Here is an 18,715-nt window from a genome sequence, read left to right as displayed (position 1 = left end):
GGAGTGGAGTGGAGACCCAAAGGTCTCAGACCTAGGGCTGCTCAGCAGTGGTCAGGGCTTCCTGCTAGGGGAACCCCCAGCTGAGGTCAGCAGGTTAGCTGAGCTCCTGAGGCAGCGCCCTCTTGGGCCTGTGGAACAAAGGAAGCAAATGAGGCCCTCAGTCCCTGTGAGCCCTGGAGGGGTGGTCAGAGAAGGCTTCCTGGAAGAAGCCAACAAGACAGAAGGAAGCATGACTTGTACAGTGGGAAAGAGGGTATGAAAACCATACCCTTTTCTCAGGTGTGGCTACGTCCCCCAGACCTCTCCTTTCCTGCAGTTTCTCCTTGCTCTGCTCCCCCTCAGGACAACAGCCCCACCCCACTCTGCTTCCTTCTCCACCCCTCAAAAAGAGCTGGCTGCTGTCCGTCATGGTGCTCCACCCTCTTCCTCCTCATCCAACTGGGCCAGGGAGCTTTAGGATTCCATCCAGCTGCCCAGCTTCCCAGGGTGGGAGGAGGGAGGGAAAAACAGGTAAAAGAAGGAGGCCACAGGCACCCAGAGGCCCACCTGTGGTGCCCAGAAGGGATAGGAGGGGGAGACACGAGAGGCGGGCACGGGACCCGTGCATCTGTGGAGGACCATCAAGCGCTGTGGGGAAGGAAGGAGTAGGGCCTCACATTCTGCCACCTCAATGCCCCTGGGAGCTGGCAGCCGGTGTCCCTGTGTGGCTGCTGCTGCTGCCCCCAGTCCCATGTCCCTCCCCCCAGCAGGCCCACCTGTGGCGCCCAGTGCCCTGCAGCCTCCCCGACTTCTAGGACCCACCATCCTGTGGCCCTGATGCTGTCCCAGGCTCCAGGGAGGCCCAAATTCTCTGAGAAAAACCCTGGCTCTCCATATTTGGGGCCCTCCGCAAGCCCGCCAGCTGCAGAGGGGAAGAGATGCACAGGGATGCAGGTTGATTGAGATCCTCCAGCTGAAAGCGCTGGGGACGGCTGAGTGTCCTTGACCCTGGGCCTCGTCTGCTGGACTCATGAGCCGCAGCTGCCCCCTGCAGCACGGAGGTGGCAAGGTGGGGAGAGAGGAGGGCAGCAGTATTGGTGGGGTGTCTTCAGGAGCCTGGGGAGAGACATCCCCCACCCGGAACATCGCACCCCATTCATGCCCACCAGTTCCATTATTGCAGAGCTGTGATTATAAAGCAATCAGGGGAATCCTTTCTTCCCACTTCATGAGAATGCCTCCCTCCTCAGCAGGCGTAAAAACATCAGGACATTTGCAGGCCCCAAGTGGCTCAGAGGGAGGGAGGCGGCTCTCCCTAGAACAGGCAGAAAGGGAAGATGCAAAAACCCATTTTCTACTCTTGTTCCTGTAGTGCCCAGCAAAGTCCTGGTCTGTGCTCTCCTGTGTCCTGGGCTTATCACCCCTGGACTGTGGGTGCTGTGGGTACCCCACTGGCTAATGGGGGAGGACCCACTAGGATCTGAGCTGGAGGAGGAGGGAGGCAGCAGGGAGACGTCCAGAGTGTCCAGGGTTCTCTTCCTGATCTCACCCTTCCCGGCTGTGTGATCTGGCCAACGTGCCCGCCCTCTCTGGGCCTGACCTTCCCTACCTGCAAAAAGAGCTGTTTTCACTGGATCATTCCTGATGTCCTTTCCCAGCTTGGTAGTCTGTGTCATAAAGACCACAGCAAGGGTGGTTGGGAGGGACTGGAAAATTGAGCTGGGTCCCAGTTTGGGGCTCCATGACCAGGACTGGGTTGAGAGCCAGGTAAATTGGACTCCCAAATCCCCAGCCCCTTACCCAGCCCAGCTGCCCCACTGCACTCTGACCATCAGGGACTTGGGCCCTCATCCAAGGGGAAGTCTTGGGCTCCGGAAGTGTGTGAATTCTGTGCTGGGCCTGGATCTTCAGGACCCACCTGATTCCATGACAACAGGGATTGGTCAGCTTTGTTCTTCCGGAACATCACAGGTGTACGGGCAGGCCCTGGAGGCTAAGGGGCAGTTATCTGGTGGTTAGGTGATGGGACCAGAAAGGGGAGTTGAAGAACTCTCAGGGTATCTGGGATGTTTCATCGTGGGGGTGGGGGTGGGGCTGAGACATGGACTTCTAGTTTGGACAGGTGACAGGTGACTGTCCCACTCACCAGGTGTGACCTGCGGCAAGCTCCCCAGCCTGTAAGAAGGTAACAGCATCTTCAAAGGATCATTGGCAACAAAACAATGCGTGCAAGCACCTGAGTAGCACGTGTTCAATAATTGGGACATGATATTACTATTATTATTTCTGTTGAAACAATAACAGAAACAATGACATCTGACCTGAGGCCAAGCTTGATTTTCCTGTTCATTTTATTTATTTTTTAAAAAAGATTTATTTATTTATGCATATAAGAATTGGGCTACAGACCAGAGGTGTGTGCGGGGTGAGAGGATTCACCAGAGACAGGGCCGGGAGCAGAACAGGCAGACTGACGGAAATACACTGCTGAGGGGAGCAGCGGGTGAGACAGGAGAGGTCTGCTGTGCCATGTGGGTATCTCCCTGGCCGGGGATTGAACTCGTGCTGCAGTGGCTCCAGACAGCTTATAGTTTGTGTCTTAACCCCTTGTGCCACCCCTCCATGCTTGGGAGGGAGAGTCTCAGGCCTTGGAACCCCAACCTGGGCTCCCTGCAGTTCTGGAGCTTGACAGCAGGTGGCAGTATTTTACTGCAGTTAATGGGCACCAAGTCCCTCCACCAGGCCAAGAGTCAGAACTGGATCCACTGTCCTACCAAGAGGTGGAAGCTCCTTCCAGAAGTCCCTCTCTCCCGTCCTTCTGCATTAGCTAAATAGGCCTTGTGGTCCTAGGTGGTGGGATGTGTGGGGTCATGTGACTACAAGCTGACAGGCCCCTGGCTGAGCAGGACTGAGGGAATTGCTGCTCATCCCACCAGACCCAGTCCCCCCGGGCATGGGCATGGAGGCCGCGGGTGGTGGGTAGGGTTGGTGCCTCCAGAAGGACTCTGCTCTTTGGGCCCTCACTGCAACGGGGCAGGCTCGAGGGAGGGGCTGGGTGGGCACATCAGCTTCAGTTCTGCAGTCCCTGAAGGTCTGGGAGACTACAGAGCAGATCACCAAGTGAAGTGTGAGATGGAAAGAAACAGGGGTTCCTGACATCAAAGTGGGGAGGAAAATAGGGGGCTGCGGACTGAAAGGCCCCTTGGCTTTTGTCAATCTCCAATGTCCACCTAGATGCGGGGAAATTTGTACTTTTCTCCTGACTGACTGACTGTGTAGGGAGGTCAGAAGGAGACAAGTCTGGACCTGGGGGTTAACTGTCCAGAGGGGTGGGCACTTGGAAGCGGAGGTGTGGACCCTGCTTCTTCCAAACCAAACCCTCAACTCCCCTCCCAAGAGTGACCCACGCAGTTTCATCTTTCTGAGTATTGACTATTAAGTTTGAAAATGAACTGCTGTTCAGCCACATAAACAAGGGAGATAAATGCTAATTGCCGGGTGGCTGTGCCAGCTCCCGGTTCCTAATTCATCACCCTGCAAGACTGAGGCTAAGAAGAGGCACAGGGAAAGGGGTGAGTGGGGGCCAGGACTTTGGGAACCACTAGACCCTCTTGCATGAGGTTGTGCCAGTAGGTGGAGGAGCAGGTGGGAGGGCATCCAGCAGGTGGGAGGAGCCCCAGGGAGGTCAGGGAGCCAGGCGAGGGAGGAGGAGAGGTCTTTGGCTGGCTCAGGGTTCAAAAGAAATTAATCCCAAATGGACTGATAATTTGTTTCCCCCCACCTTCTAGTTGGCCTCGGGAGTACGCCAGTTTTCCCTGAGGTTGGTGCCATCTCATGGTAAGACTGACGGCCTGAGTGGCACCCTGCTGCAGGCGAGCCTGGCCGTGGAAGGCGGTGCCTAGGACAGTTGCTGTCACACGTAGGACTAGTGCTTATTTCCTGACATGCGTGGTTGCGGGTCTTCAGTGGCTTTGACGGGGACCTGCCTAGAACAAGGAACTGGACTAGATGACCCGGACACCAAGATGGTGTCCAAGGCGCTGGCCCAGGTGAGAGGGAGGCGCGCAGGTGTGTCCCGCAGAGGATTCCCGGGACACGGGCCTGGAAGGGCTTCTTGGAGGGGGGCAAATATTCATTCACCCCCAAATATTCATAGCATACCAAACTCAGGCATGGGGGACACTGGAGGACAGCTCACTGTTCTTTGCGGCACTTTGAGCTGCTGGGGAGGCAAAGGGAGGCGCCATCTGTGAGCTTGAGCTGATGTCGGCGGGATGCGTTGGGCAGAGAAGCACATGGGAAGGTGAGAGAAGGAAGGGAGGTGGGATCCTCTCAGGGAGCGCATCACTGTGTGGACTAGCGAGGAGATCTGGGGGTGAGGAGCTCCCAGAAGCAGGGGAGCCTTGGAGAGGGGCCTCTGTGTGTGGGAGGAGGGCGGAGGCCAGCCCGGAGGAGGTGGTGGACAGTTGAGAGGTGGATGGGGCTGAGGGCATCTGAGGAGTTGGGATCCACTAAAAATACAGCTGCCCCCTCCATGGGGGTGATCAGCCTAGTGCTTTAAGAAGAGGGTTCTGGAATGGCTTGAGAAGTGGGCGTGGAGGCCAGGCTAACCAGGACAGGGTTTAGAGACAGCTGGAAGCAGGATGATGGGGATCCAGTGGCTTTTCAGGTGAGGAACAAGCAAAGTCATAGAGGCAGAAAGTCCAGGTGGGGGGCAGCTTGGGAAATGAAAGGCTAAGAGCAGAGGGCCTGTGGGCAGGGAGCAGGTGGGAGGGCAGGCCCCAGCTGTAGGGTAGCTATAGGGAGCGGGGCTGGGGCTGGGTGGTTGGGTTGGAGGAGGGGCTTCTGCCACGGGCTGTGGAGGCAGGAAGGCTCTTTGGGTCGCAGGGTCCTTGCCTGTCTGCCCTCACGGGGAGGGTGCGGGGAGGGGGGGCAGGGTGCTGTCTTGGACCTGAATCCTTATATGGCCAGTTAGCAGCTGGGTCAATGGAATATGTTACTTATTCTTCCTCAGTCTTCTCGAAATCTGTGTAAAGGGGGCTAATAATAGGGACCACTAGATTTTTTGGTAGGGAGGATTAGATGCAAGACGGTGAGTAAAGGGTCTCCGCAGAGCCTGGCACCATGTTTCACTAGATAAATAGTTGCCGGGAACAGAACAGAAGCGGGGTGTTTTTGCTCCCTTTGCCTGTTCTTGTCTGACTCCTGCTTTTGCTGGCAGGTGGAGGCAGAATTTAGTCTCTGGTTCCCAGGGACAGGCTGAGCCTGGGTATCCCCATCCCTGTGAGGACACGCAGCCACCCTGGTCCAGGCCGGGAAGCCAATCTGTAGGGGATGGAGGCTGGTGCTTCTCTTTCCTGTGCGCGGGGCCAGCAGCTACACGCATGGGTGGCCGGGGTAATTAATTTACACATTTCATCCTGCTTAAACTAATAAGCTTCTCTATCCTTCTCTGTGGATCCCAGGGCCTTCGTGTTGGGCTTACCAGAGATGTCATCTGGACCCCCAGGAAAGGCGGCCATGGTCCTCTCTGCAGTCTGGAGGGTATGACCGAAGACTTGAGGCCCCATGTCCATGCTGCTGAGCCTGCTGGTTGAGGTTAGCCACAGATGCCACCTCAGGGCACCCAGCAAGACTCACACAGGGGAGAAAGGGAACATGGGGTGCCCATCCTCCCAAGCCCCTGCCCCACAGCCTCCCCGTTCTGAAGCAGCAGAGCCTGGTTCGAAGGTGACAATGAGCATGAAGACATGCCCTGCAGAGGGCCCGAAGAAAACTCCCAGACGGCTTGTAAAGTGAGGATAGCGAGGGGAGAAGAACTTGTTATACTGACTGTTTTGCTAAGAAAGGGGGAGACGCAGGTACATATTTGCTTGGAGAAAAGGCTGCAAGATACACAGGAGACTGGCTGCCCCCAGGGAGGGGGAGGCCACAAAGCAGGGAGGAGGGGGATTTTGCTGTAGATCTTTTCGTACCTGAGTCTCCAGTGCTGTGAACGCATCATCTCCAGAACTCGTCAACTGTTCAAAAAATAAATACAAATTTAATGTCAAAACCCCATTTGTGCGGCACATGTTTGGGGTACCCTCATGTGCTAGAAGTGGGGTGCAGGAGAGTAAGTAAAATCATTCTCTCCTATGGGGAGCAGGATGAGGTAAGTCTGAGATATTTACCAGGGATAAATGCTACCAGGGGTCCCAGGGACTGGAGGTGGGGGGGGGGTCCCCATTCCTACCCATAAAATGGAAAAGCTTGTTTAGGGAGCCAGTAAAGAAAGCCATCCCAGCACCTAGAATTCCAGGGACTGCCAATTCTTCTCGCCCTTCCTGGGCAGCCCTTGAAAGCTTTAAGACCCAGGCCATGCCAGCTGCTACTTCACAGGCACTTTCTCTTTAGCTGAGGACAGCTCGCCGGCTCCTTCCCGCTGTTTCCCCTACTTATGGATTCCACTTGTATGCTCTGATTCCAAATCCTGCAGGATTTAATATCCACTCTGTAATCTACTGGCACCAATAGGCATTATCTAACTAAACCTTAAATTGAAAATGCTAGGCTTCCATTTTCCCCACGCCATCGGGAGAAGTCTGGGCTTTTTTGGTCCAATGTAATTTACTCTTGCACTAATTAAAGTGAGTCACTGGGCTGTCCTCGCAGGCACACGGCCTGCCCCCCACACCCCACAAGGCAGCCTGGGGTGGACCGGGTAAGTGGGGGGGTTGTCTGGACTGGCTGACCTATGGACTGCCAGTCTGGTCCCATGTCTGTCCCTCTATCTCTTTCTTGCTTTAGGCCCTTTCACTTCCTGAGAGGTCACCAGCGGGCTTGTAACAGGCACTTGCTCATTTACTCACTCAGGCAGTCACTTCCTTGCACTTTTATTAAGTGCTCATGGCAGGAACAGAAATCAAAGAGGCTAAACATGTTCTCTGGGCCCCTCCTCCTTGGCCCTGACAGCTCTATACGGTGCTCAATTCCCAGCCCCAGCTCACAGGGACTCAGCGAGGAGCAGGAATAGGTAGAATTGTCGATGCTTGCTCTTCCCCAGACACGAAACGAACCTCTTGATTAAAAAGTAAGCTTTCAATTTGGAGACCATTGTAGGTTCACATGTGGCAGTAAGAAATAATGCAGAGAGGCTATAGGTCCCCTTTACCCAGCCCCCCGCCCCTGCCAATGGAACCAACTTGTACCCATAGCACCAGATCCCCACAGATCCTAGCAGATCCATCAAGGCCCAGAGTTCGCAACTCCACGAGGATATTTTGAGGTGCCCTCACCACCCCTTCCTCCTCGCCCTGACCCCTGGTGACCACTTACCTGTTCTCTGTGTTTATCATTTTGTTATTTCAAGAATGTCAAGTGGAATCAGAGCACAGGTAACTTTCAGGACTGACTTGCATGGCCCATTGAATCCTTATGGACCCTTCCCACCCTCCACGAGGTGTCCCCATTTTACAGAAATGCAAGTTGAGGCCGGGGCAGCAAAATGACTTGCAGTGGCAGGATCAGAGCTTGGGTCCCTGGCCCCAGAGCCGGCTCTCCACCACAGCACTGGCCCCAGGAGCATGGGCACCCATGGCCCTGGATTCTCCCTGTGTTGGGGTGCTCTCTCCACATCCAGAGCTTGGTTAGAGGTCCTGGCCCTGGATTGTTGCGGTGAGTCCCAGAGGTAGGAGGGAGCAGTCCCAGCCTACCCTGCCCAGCCTGATTGTTAAGGACAGGCAGAAGGGGCCGCCACCTGGTGAGAGAGGTCAGCACTTGCTTCCTGGAGTCAGAGGTCAAGTCCACACTGCGTCTGGAGGGCTGGCGCTGGTCTCAGGCACTCTCTCCTCCCCGACTACACACAGGCTGATTACTAGGATGCTCAGACAGTGAATTCTACCCTCATGCTCCCCAAGTGCAGTGTAGTTCTCACCATCTGAGATGGGGTCACACGGCCTTTGTGTTGGGTCAACTTGGGGCCACAGAGGTCGGCTCCAGAGCGGTGTCACTCAGAAAGCTAACCAAGCGTGGGATTGCGCAGGTGGCTGTGAGGAGCGTCTTCCGGGGCACCCCTTCCTGTCTGCAGCCGCAGGTCCCTCCAGCAGGCACCTGAGTCCTGCCCCTGCCCTAAGTGGACCTGGTGGCTGACGGGCCCACAAAGCCAGTACCTGTGGCTCTCACATCATCCCTGACAAAGGCTTCATCTCCCTGTAGAAGCCCCAAAACCTGATCTCTAGGGAGGGATTTTGGCTCTTTCCACATCCAGCCCTGGAGGGATTCATGGGAGGTGGATGCTCTCAGACTCAGCCTGGGCATCAGGTGAGCAGGGCTGGGGCTTAGGCATTAGTGAGCATATGGAGGAACACAGGGGCCTCCTGTCTATCAGGGTCCAGGGCAGCAACGGGGACCCAAAGCCCTGGGCATGGGAGTTCACTATAGCGAAGAGTCAGGATGATGGGACACGATGAGGGATGGGCAATTTTTGTTCAAAGAAAGAAAGAACTTTGTAGTGACTAGAAGTATGCAGCAGTAGAGCAGAGTGCTTTGTGAGGTAGGGACCCCCTCAGGACAGGAATTCATTCATTCAACACACACTGACCCTTGACCTTGGAAGGCAGTGCATCCTTGCAGCTCCCACAGTTGTGAGGTCAACTCCCAGTTCTGCCACTTTGCACCCTGTGGTATTTATTTACTTATTTTTTAATTTTATTTATTTATGCATACAAGACCTGGGGTACAGGACAGAGGTGGGGGGGGTGAGGGGATTCAATAGAGACAGAGTGGGGAACAGAACAGGCAGACTGACTGAAATATACTGCTGAGGGGAGCAGCGGGTGAGTCAGGAGAGGTCTGCTGCGCCATGTGTGTCACCTCCCTGCAGGGGGATTAAACTCATGCTGCAGTAGCTGTGGATTGCTTCATAGTGCTTATGCTTAACCCCTTGAGCCACCAGGGAGGCCCCCTGTGGTATTTAGGAAGCTGTCTGTGCCTCAGTCACCTCACCAGCACAATGGGGAGAATAACAATTGATAGGCAGAGTGTGAAGCTCCGTGCTTCATACTACCCGAACACAAGGAGCTTGCACCCAGAACACAAGGAGCTCGCGCCCATTATGCCCGCGTGCTGTTACCTCTAGGCTATGGAGGAGGTAAATACATTCTCTATGACTCAGCGCCTGACTGTGGATTTGAACCCAAGTTGGCCTCATTCCAGAGCTGGTCCCCTCACTGGGCCACAGGTCCGGGCTCACTTAGGTGTTCAAATCTGAGGCTAAGAGAGATGAGGCTGGTGGGTGGGTGTGTGCAGGGCAGAGTGTGGGTGGCTCAGACCACCCCTTCAGGGCACTCCTCTGCCTCTCCCCTCTGCTTTTTCAGGATGAAGGAGATGGGAGGTTGCTCTGCCAGGGGAAGGAGGCTGCATATCAAACGGGAATCACACAAGCACTCTTGACAAACAGCAGGTAGCCCCGCTCCCGCCAGCTAACAGGATTAATCTAAATGCACACAGACGCAGCTGGGCAAAATCAAAACACAGAACCCGGGCTCAATTACACCACTTAATGGTGGAGTCCTCGCGCGCCTCGGAGCACGTCGCCCGGCTCCCTTGCCCACTACTGGGGTGAGGACTGACAGCAGGAGGAGGGCCTGTGGGGTGCCCGTGTGCAGCACAGGAGTTAGGGGCCCTGGAGGAGGGCTGGGGGACAGGACTTCAGGCAGCCATGGAGGGGATAGGGCAACCTCAGTGTTGTAGTAGGAGGTACATAGAGTCTGGAGAATTGGGAGAAGTCCCTGAAGCCCCCTGGGAGCAGCACCCCCACACCACCAGTGCTGGGTGACAGTCCCATCCCTGGAAAAACAGCTAGGTCCTCTGGTGGCTCTGCCCAGTGGTCTGGCCAGTTGAGCCTCACCCTGGTCTTCACAATGACAGAGGGAGGGAATATTTCACCGGGGTAGCCACATTCAATCCCCACTGTGACTCTAATAACCCCACTTTATAGGGGAGGAAACTGAGGCAGAGTTAGGTTTCACATCAGCCAGGATCCATGCCCATGCTCTTGACTCTGCCCCAAGCTTCTGCTGAATCATGGCTTTGGATTCAGGTCAGCTCTAAGTCCAAGGTCAGAGGAGAAGCCTCAAAACTCCCCAGGGTCTAGATCTCTGCTTCCCGTGGCTCAGCTCAGGATACCCCACCGCCTTGGTGATGTCCTCTGACTGCTGGTGATGCCAGGCACGTGGGCTTGGAAGCCTTAGAGCTGCACAAGGGGCGGGCAGGTCACTTCCTCGGAAGAAACTGGGCATCCATCTCTTGGCCTCTAAGATGGCAGGCAAACCAGGGGTCAAATCCCCCTTTCCTTATCTTAGGAACAATCACCCCAATTGCTCATGCTAACTGAGCCCTTGCTAGGATCTCTGCTAAGCCCTTTCAATCCAGTCTCTCTCTTAATGCACCCCAACAACCCAGGGGTGGGCTCTGCTGGCACTTCCTCAGTTTCAAGGATAGAGCTAAGATCATGCCACTGGGTAGCCAAATGTGACCTCCAAGTCATGTGACAGCCCACCTTCCCAGGGATCAGGGGGTTCCTGTTTCCTGGGTTCTTCAGTGCAGGGCAGAGGAAAGGGAGCAGAGAGCAGGTGAGGTATGAACCCTGAGACTTGGGTTCTAGTTTTCTGCCCCCCAACCTTTCCTGGGTCTGTGGCCTGCAGCAGTTACTTTGCCTCTTTGAACTAGAAATTCTTGGTTTTTAAAACAAGGGGAAAGCTCTGCCTCACCTGCCTTACTGCCTTGCTGTGGGAATCAAATGAGAAAAATACATATGAGTGTGGTTTTCATGCTGGGAGGCCTCACATAAACATTAGTTATTATTCCACACCCCTGAGCAGGCACGTTCCTGAGCACCGTGTGATCTTTTTTTTTACTAATACTGTTAGGAATAATAATTACCAATAATGATCCCAACGCACCTCTGCATGGGGACCTCAGTGTCCCCCAGACACACCAGACTCTGCACAGAGTCTCAGGGGAGGGGGTCACATTTTTCAGTGGGGTAAATTGAGGGGCTGAGAAAAATCAAAGAGTTGCCCAAGGTCCCCAATCCCCCAGGGAATGTTCTGGGCTGAGAAACCAGGATTTCTTTCCCCTCCGCAACAGTGAGGGCTCCCAGGCAGCTCTGGAGAGTGATTTATGGCAGAAATTTGCAGAATGAGTGCTGTGTCAGCGCTTCCCCCTCCTACCTTCCGCTCTGCTCTCCGCCTCCCTTGATCTGCTCCTCACCCCTGTTTCTCAGCCGCCTCCTGCAGGTTCTCCCCTCCCCTTCACCCAAGGCTGAGTTGGGTCTGATTTCAGCTCCTTTCTGGAGCTGAAGAACTCCCACTGAGCTGTCACTAGCAGCTGGGAAATTGGAGGGTAGGCAGGCAGGAGGTGACAGCAAGGATGGAGAAGCTTCCCTGTCCTGGGCAGGGGGCGTCCTCAGTGTCTTCCCTGAGGCACCTTATGAAAAAGGCAAGAAGGGGACCTGCAGGCAGAAAGGCCAAGACACCTGCTTGTGTTCCTGCCACCTATTTAGGGGCAGTACCAGCTCTGAGCTCCAGTCACCCTGCTCAGGGCCACGGAGCCTGGTGCAGAGGCCTAGGTACTTTGTCACCAGTCACAAGGACCAGCTGCAGCAAAGTACATTCCAAGTCCTCCAGGGAGGGAAGTCCTGGGGGAGTGTGGTTTTGGACTGAGGAGTCAGGGGACAGGAGGGGAGAAGCAGATGCTGGATCCTTCTTCCCAAATTTTCATCAGGCTGATGTCATCTGCTGGTGAAGCAGCAGAACTGGGGCTTCAGGGAAAGCAAAGGGGGTCAGGAAGCAAGGCTGGGGGGCACTCTGGCAAACAGGCAGATCATTAAATAGTGAAAAACAGCAATAACCAAACACCCATATTTGAAAATTATGCAAACCAAAGATTTATTGTGTTAACAACTCGTTTTAACATGGAGAAAATAGAAACTCGGAGAGGGTTTTTAACTGAGTCAAGGTCACACAGGTAAGAGATACAGAACAGACAGCTCTCGCTGGGAGGCTCTCTTGTGCACAGTGGCTAGGGTGTGGACCACTCTCTGGTCAATCCCTGCTATACTCTCCCTGCCACCCTCACCCCTCAGAGCATCCAGAATCTCCAGGGGCCTGCTCTACCGCCAGCTTCTGAGTTGGGTCAACTTCAGAGTGACCACGCTCATGGCTATTGCTCTGACTCCCCAGTCAGGACCACACACGGCTCCTCCCTCCACATCTGTGTAGGGAGCCTGGGGGAGGTCGGGCGTTGCTACCATAGCTCTCATTTCTGGGACCCCGAGGGTCTGGTAAGCATTTCGAAGGCACTGGTGCTAGAGGAAGACCTTGTGGAGCTGAAATTGGACCCTGAAGACTTTAGGAGAAAGTGGTGGGCTGTTTCTGGCAGAACAGGTACGAAATGGGAGGTGCAGCTGTGATTTCTGGGTTTTCAGGTATCACCTCTCATGCTCTTTTGGACCTTCCCTAAATTTTGAGACAATGAAACTCTAGTGCACTGGACCAACAGGGCCTGGATCCTCTGCCTGACCCCTGTGCCTGATCCGCAAACACCAGCTCTGTGGCCAGCCCAGCACGGAGGCTGCCATTGGCAGCTCTTCCATCCTGTGGACAAACTTGCTATTTACATTGATTGGCGTGTGATTTGCAGCTAATTTGTTAATCAACCACAGTCTATGCAACTTGGGCACGGCTGCCTCCCCCTGAGATCCACTGAGATCCAGTTCTGTTGGGCTGACACAGGCAGTTTTATTTTTGGGGGTGGGGTTCATATGAGCATGGGCTTGAGGGTCCCATGTACCTACAGACTCTCTGCTCTCACCGCCCATGCAGGGCAGTTGCTCCAGTTCTCAGGGGTGTCCACCACCCTCCCCTCACACCATACTTAGGCATACTCCCCTAAGGCCACCCTTGTGGCATCTGAGCCAGGTGCCTGGGGCAACTCACCTCACCCCTGAGACTCAGTGTCCCCCTTTTTGTGTAGAGGTAGCTACCAGATCTCTTGTTGAGAAGGTACAATAGTCAGTGGGGTGCTAGGTTTCCCTGTGTCTACTCACAATAGTTAGTTGTTAAGCTTTCAGTGATTTTGCGAGCTGGTTGATAAATGCAGTCATTATTAAAAATTAAATTATATAAACTTACAATTAAATAAGTTATGTTAAATTCAAAGGTAATAAATACTCAAAACTCATTACTTCCTAATTATCTTACTGCATTTACTATTATCTGTGCTCTTGAGGTTATTTACATTGATTGTATCTGTGCGTGGGAAATTCGATGTAATGGCTCACTGCTGAGCAGCCTCCCCAGGCCCACATCCACGCTGTCCCCTCACAGCCTGAAATCAGCCGGGCAGTACCCCCATCACGGAGATGGGCAAACTCTGTAAGTCCAGGACTTCCTTTCCTGTTTTGTTGTTTGTTTAGATTTAAAACAGTGATGGAGAAAATCTTCATAATGAAAATTAAACTTAAAAGTGTCTTGTGACTGCAGCTATTTCATTGTAAATAGTCCAAAAAATGAGGAAATATCCTTGCAGTAATTGAAAACTATTATCGGATGCAGTGAAGAAGCTGCTCACATTATCAGTGAATGAAGAAATTCCTGAAAATGTCTTTGTCGTTTCACTCTCTACCCATTAATGTAAATGCAAAAATCAACCAAGATTCATGTGGGAATGACACTCATTTGTCAATGGCAGTTAGAGGTTGGCAATAGACAGGAGAGTTTGGTAAAAATCAACAGAAGACTCTGTGAGAACCAATTGGCTTTACGGAATGTACATGAAAGGATACTGTATATTTTATTACTCGTTTAGCAAAATATAAGTAAAATATCTAAAGTAAAATATCTTTTAGAGCAGTAAAATGACACACACACAGTTTTATTCCTGGAAAGCCACTTACTAGCACCTACCAGCACTATGCTTGCAACCTCCACCAGAAAAAGACTGTTCCTAGCTGTGACTAGGCATTTCCCCCAGGGTCCCAGCAGGAAGCTGTCCTCAGGGCACATCTGGGATGAGAACAGAAGCACCCAGGACCCTGGAACTTGGTTGTTCTATGATGGGGAAATATCCACCTGCTGTGGGGCCCCATCCAGAATCTGACCACTGATATCATCATGTCTGGCCTGGGTTTGACGAGAGACTCCTGTCTCCCTGCTTCTATCCTTGCCCCCTCCCTCTATGTTTTCCCTGGGAAAAATTAAAGTAGGTCATGTCCTCCCAAGTCGGAAGCCCTGTCATGGGCCCCCTTTTGAGTCTTCACAATGGTCCTGCATGACCCAGCTTCCCGCCACAACATCCCTGCCTCTCTGCCCTTCTTCCCTCTCGCTGTTCAAACCACAGTGACCTCTCTGTTCCTTGTGTCCCCCAGGTACCTCGCCTCTTAGGGCCTTTGCAGTGGCTGTTCCCTCTGCTGGAATGCTCTTCCTCCACATATTTTCTTGTTTTAATCCTTCACCCCTTCACCTTCTCCCATCTATGCAAATCTCACCTCTTCATTGAGGCCTTTCTTGATTATCTGTCCAATACTATCGGTTACCTCTCACCCCAATACACCCCATCGCCCTTACCCTGATCAATTGTAACTTTCTTCACCATCTTTCTCTTTTCCTAATATACTAATTTCCTTATTACAATATATTTGCAATGGAAACTGAATGTCATGAGAGCAGAGATCTTTGTTTCATGTACTGATATATCCACCCTCCAAAAATAGTGCCTTCACAAAGGTAGGTGTCATTAATATTTTTGAAGAAACACTTTGTGGGAGAAAAGGCAGCTTCTGAAGAGGATTCTGTGCAAAAGAGCCGAAAGAACTTCCTTCCTCAATTGATGCCAGAATAGGAGAACTGTCTGCCTCAGTTCAGCCTGGCTTTCTAGCTCCCCACTTAGAACCTGTCTGGGGCCCTTGATTAGTCAGTATTCTCCAGAGAAACAGACCTATAGACATAGAGATAGAGATGGAAAAATAGAGAGAGATGGAGACATGGACATAGTTGTAAATATAGATGGCCATAATAAGAAATTGATTTATGTAACTATGAAAACTGACAGATCTGCAATCAGCAAGATGGAGACCCAGGAGAAAAATGGTATAGTACCAGTTCAAGTAACAATAGGCTTAAGACAAAGGAAGACCCTATTTTTAGTTCAAGTCCAAAACAGGAAAAAACTCAAAGTTCAGTTTAAGGCAATTATTCACAGATGCTCCCTCTTACTCAGCAATTTTTTCTATTCAGACCTTCAACTGATTGGATGAGGCCCACCCATACTAAGGAGGGCAATCTGATTCAAATGTTAATCTTTTCCAGAAACATCGTCACAGACACAACCAGAATAATGTTCAACCAAATGCCTGGGCCTCTCATGGCCCATTCAAGCTGACACATAAAGTTGAGCACCAGATTCCCTTACCTGTCCCAGCCTTCACAGAGCAGAGGGAGAGTGGACCTGAGTGACACTTGACCTTCTACCAAGTGGGCAGTGCTGTTATCAACCTGGCCTGTTAGCATTAGTGTTCTTTTCCTGCTCTCCAGGGACCTTGAAACTGGGGAGCGAAGAGAGGGAAGTGGTTTAGAACAACCTTTGTGGCCTTTGTTTAGTCTCAGTTTTCTCATCTGTGATATGGACTCAACAGTGTTATCCATTTAACAACTATAAGGCTCCAATGAGAAAATACTTTGTCAAATAGGAGGCATTTTGCAAGCCCAAGTTATTTTTTTGCAAGTTATCTAACTTCTACTCCCTTCTGGTAAGTTCCTATCTCTGCTAAGGGATGGGGTAAGCTTATCTTATTATTTATTCAGTTTCTCATATCCCAGGAGGAGGAGCTGGGAAGATATTAGTTGGACGAGGGTCTTTGAAAACAGCAGCAGCAACAACAACAACACACGTGTTTGTGAGGCTAGGTTGAGGACTGGCTCTTGCTCCATCCGGAGCCCTGAAGGGAGTCATCATACTGTTGGGTGTCTGCTCTTGTGGCCTGGCCCCTCAGGAGGGAGCTACACTCTGACTGTGACAGATCAGATGCAATGCCAGAGAAGCCTTTTCTCTGGTAGACATGGAAGAACAGGTCTGTCTCTGGTGAACTGTGTACCTATTGGCAAGGGGAGAATGAGAAACCTGAGCTCTCTGCCCAAAGAATGGATGCTCTCGTGCTATTTCCTCACCGCCACTATCATATCCCTTTCCCCCGGCCTTGGGAATCAGAAATAAGAAGGCAGTTTTCCTTCCCAGATCTCCTTCCTGGTTCCTCCATCCAGTCCCCAGCAGAGCCAAAGTTCAGGTAGAAACTTGTCTGGCTGCATTGCCAAACACCAGGCATAGGTCTCCTGGCTCCACCAGCTGTTTGGTGAGATGAAGCATGGATTCCTAGGCCATGATCATGAGTGTTAAGAGACACAGGATGTTCCCAGCACAGGGGTTTATCAGGAGACATATGACTGATGGGAATTTGCACTAGGGTGGGGAAAGGTAAATATCCAGGAGCCAGGAAGGCAGGCAGGATCTGGCCTCCTGTTCCCTGCTGACAACAGAGAACATGGGCTCACTTCACCCTTGCCCCCTGTAGTGCCACACCCCAATGTGTTTCCTTGGCTAAGCTACATACTGAGGAATTCAGTCAGGGTGTGGATACAGAGCTGTTTGGTTTCATGGTGAGGCTCATTCATTCATTCCTTCATTCCCTTATTCAATAGGTATTTATTAACAGCCCATTCTGTGCTTCTGTGCTGGCACTGTTTCAGAAGTGGGCATCTAGGCACAAGTAAGATAATCTAGGTCCCTCACTCATGAAGTTGACAATCAGTTGGGGACACAACTGCACATATGTGAGCGAGTATACAGAAGAGAGAACTGGTTAGGTCTGGATCTGGGCCTTGCATATGTCACTTCTTAGTGTAGGACTTTGGGCAAATTATTCAATTGCTTTGAACCTCAGTTTCCTCATATTTAAAATCAAGATGATAATAATTTTGATTTTACAGGCTTCTGAGGATTACTTGAAAGAATGTATATCAAATGTACACTAGAATACTTGGTTCCTAGTCGATGCATCTAGAGATATGCGTGTACATTATTGCTATTGTTAATATTAATATTACATTTCTATAAATGGAAGTAAGAGAGACCATTCTTTCAGCAAAGTGACACCTGGAAGAGTCACTTTGTGTCCAACGTGGCATCAATGCAGCATCATAACCTTGGTAAAATACCATTTGAGTCAATTTCTTGTGTTTTGGGTCAACAAAAACTCTAACAACTGACATTTTTTTCCATTTGTGGAATCAGGTGGGTGTTTGAATTAGATGAACCAATTGGTTGTTCTAATTGGATGAATCAATTCATTGTTATGGCATCCTGGTGACCCAGGCTAAGATTGGTCATGATTTTATCCAAGGCCCCGAGGTGCTTTCCTTTCACAATGCACCCTTTAGTCTGGCTTCACCTTCTAATTTTCTAACTGTTAAAAATAGGTGGTTAAGCATGAGCACACACACACACACACACACACACCACTTCTGCACACGTGTGAAGTCAACTCATGATTATCCCTGCTGGGTTGGGACCAAGAGAACCCAAACTTTATCTTTTGCCAACAGCTTTTACCTCTTCTCAGCCAGTTCTTTTCCACAGCAGGAGCCAAGAGCCAAATGGCATAGTCTGAGTCTGGTCACTTTCCTGCCAGCCACTGGGCAAGGCTCCGGCTGTTGGCGCACTGCTCTGCTGCCCATTGTGAGACAGCATCAGCTCTGCCTGCCATGGGAAACAGAGAGCTGGCATTGCCCAGCCTGGAGGTGCTTGCAGGAGGAGGCACAGGATGCTGGTTGCTGGCAGGCAGACCTGTTGCCACTACAACTTGGCACGTCTGGTGAATTTAGCAGTCCAGACAGAGAATCAGCAGAGGAAGAGCTGCACAGCAATGCCGGTTCAGCTCCTCAGCTCTCCCAGGGAAAGACATTTCTTCCTTGGCAGAGAGCTTGTTAACTCTCAGAGGTAAGTCAACAGATAATGCCAGCGTGACTGTGAGCCCATCAGCTGGGGAGGTTCCTTTGAGCACTTTTTGCCCTCTACATGGGAAACCTACATTCTCCGAGTTTTCCCTGCAGGTATAATAAATGCCACTTCTGGGCTCTAGAAACTGGTAAGCCGGTGACAACCTGAGGATTTCTCCTGCCTGCTCTGGGCACATGGTCGCCATTGTCACGACAAGCCCTTGATGGACAGAGCGCTGAGTCAGGCGCCCTTGCTCTCATCCAGTGACAGATGGGAAGCAGTGCTACACGCTTTGCATGTGGAATCCAGGAGACCAAGATTCCAGAGCCAGCACTGCCTTTTACAAGCCAGGGGACAGGACCAGTCTCTTATGGCTCTCTCTGTGGTGGTGAAGCTTGAGTGAGATAGTGCAGCAAGCCATAAACTGGTAAGCCCCATGCACATGGCAGCCTTTAGAGGTTGTTTTTCACACACAGCCCTCCACCAGGCTATACCTCCTTGTGATAATTTTTCTCATTCTATCTTATTAGGATGGAATATGGGATGAAACCCGCAGGAGAAGAGAGATGTCCACCCTGGGAGAACCCCACTCCCTGCTGGCCCTATGTCCAACCTGACCCGCGGACGTCTCTGCAGGCTGCCACCTCAGCTTGCTCCCAAGCCAGGCCCTGAACATGCACAGATGTGGCAAGAGAAAGGAAGC

Source organism: Talpa occidentalis, unplaced genomic scaffold, assembly GCF_014898055.3.
Source record: "Talpa occidentalis isolate TD23 unplaced genomic scaffold, MPIMG_talOcc4v2.1 talOcc4.12, whole genome shotgun sequence".
NCBI lineage: Eukaryota > Metazoa > Chordata > Mammalia > Eulipotyphla > Talpidae > Talpa > Talpa occidentalis.
Note: the sequence above shows the minus strand (reverse complement) of the source record.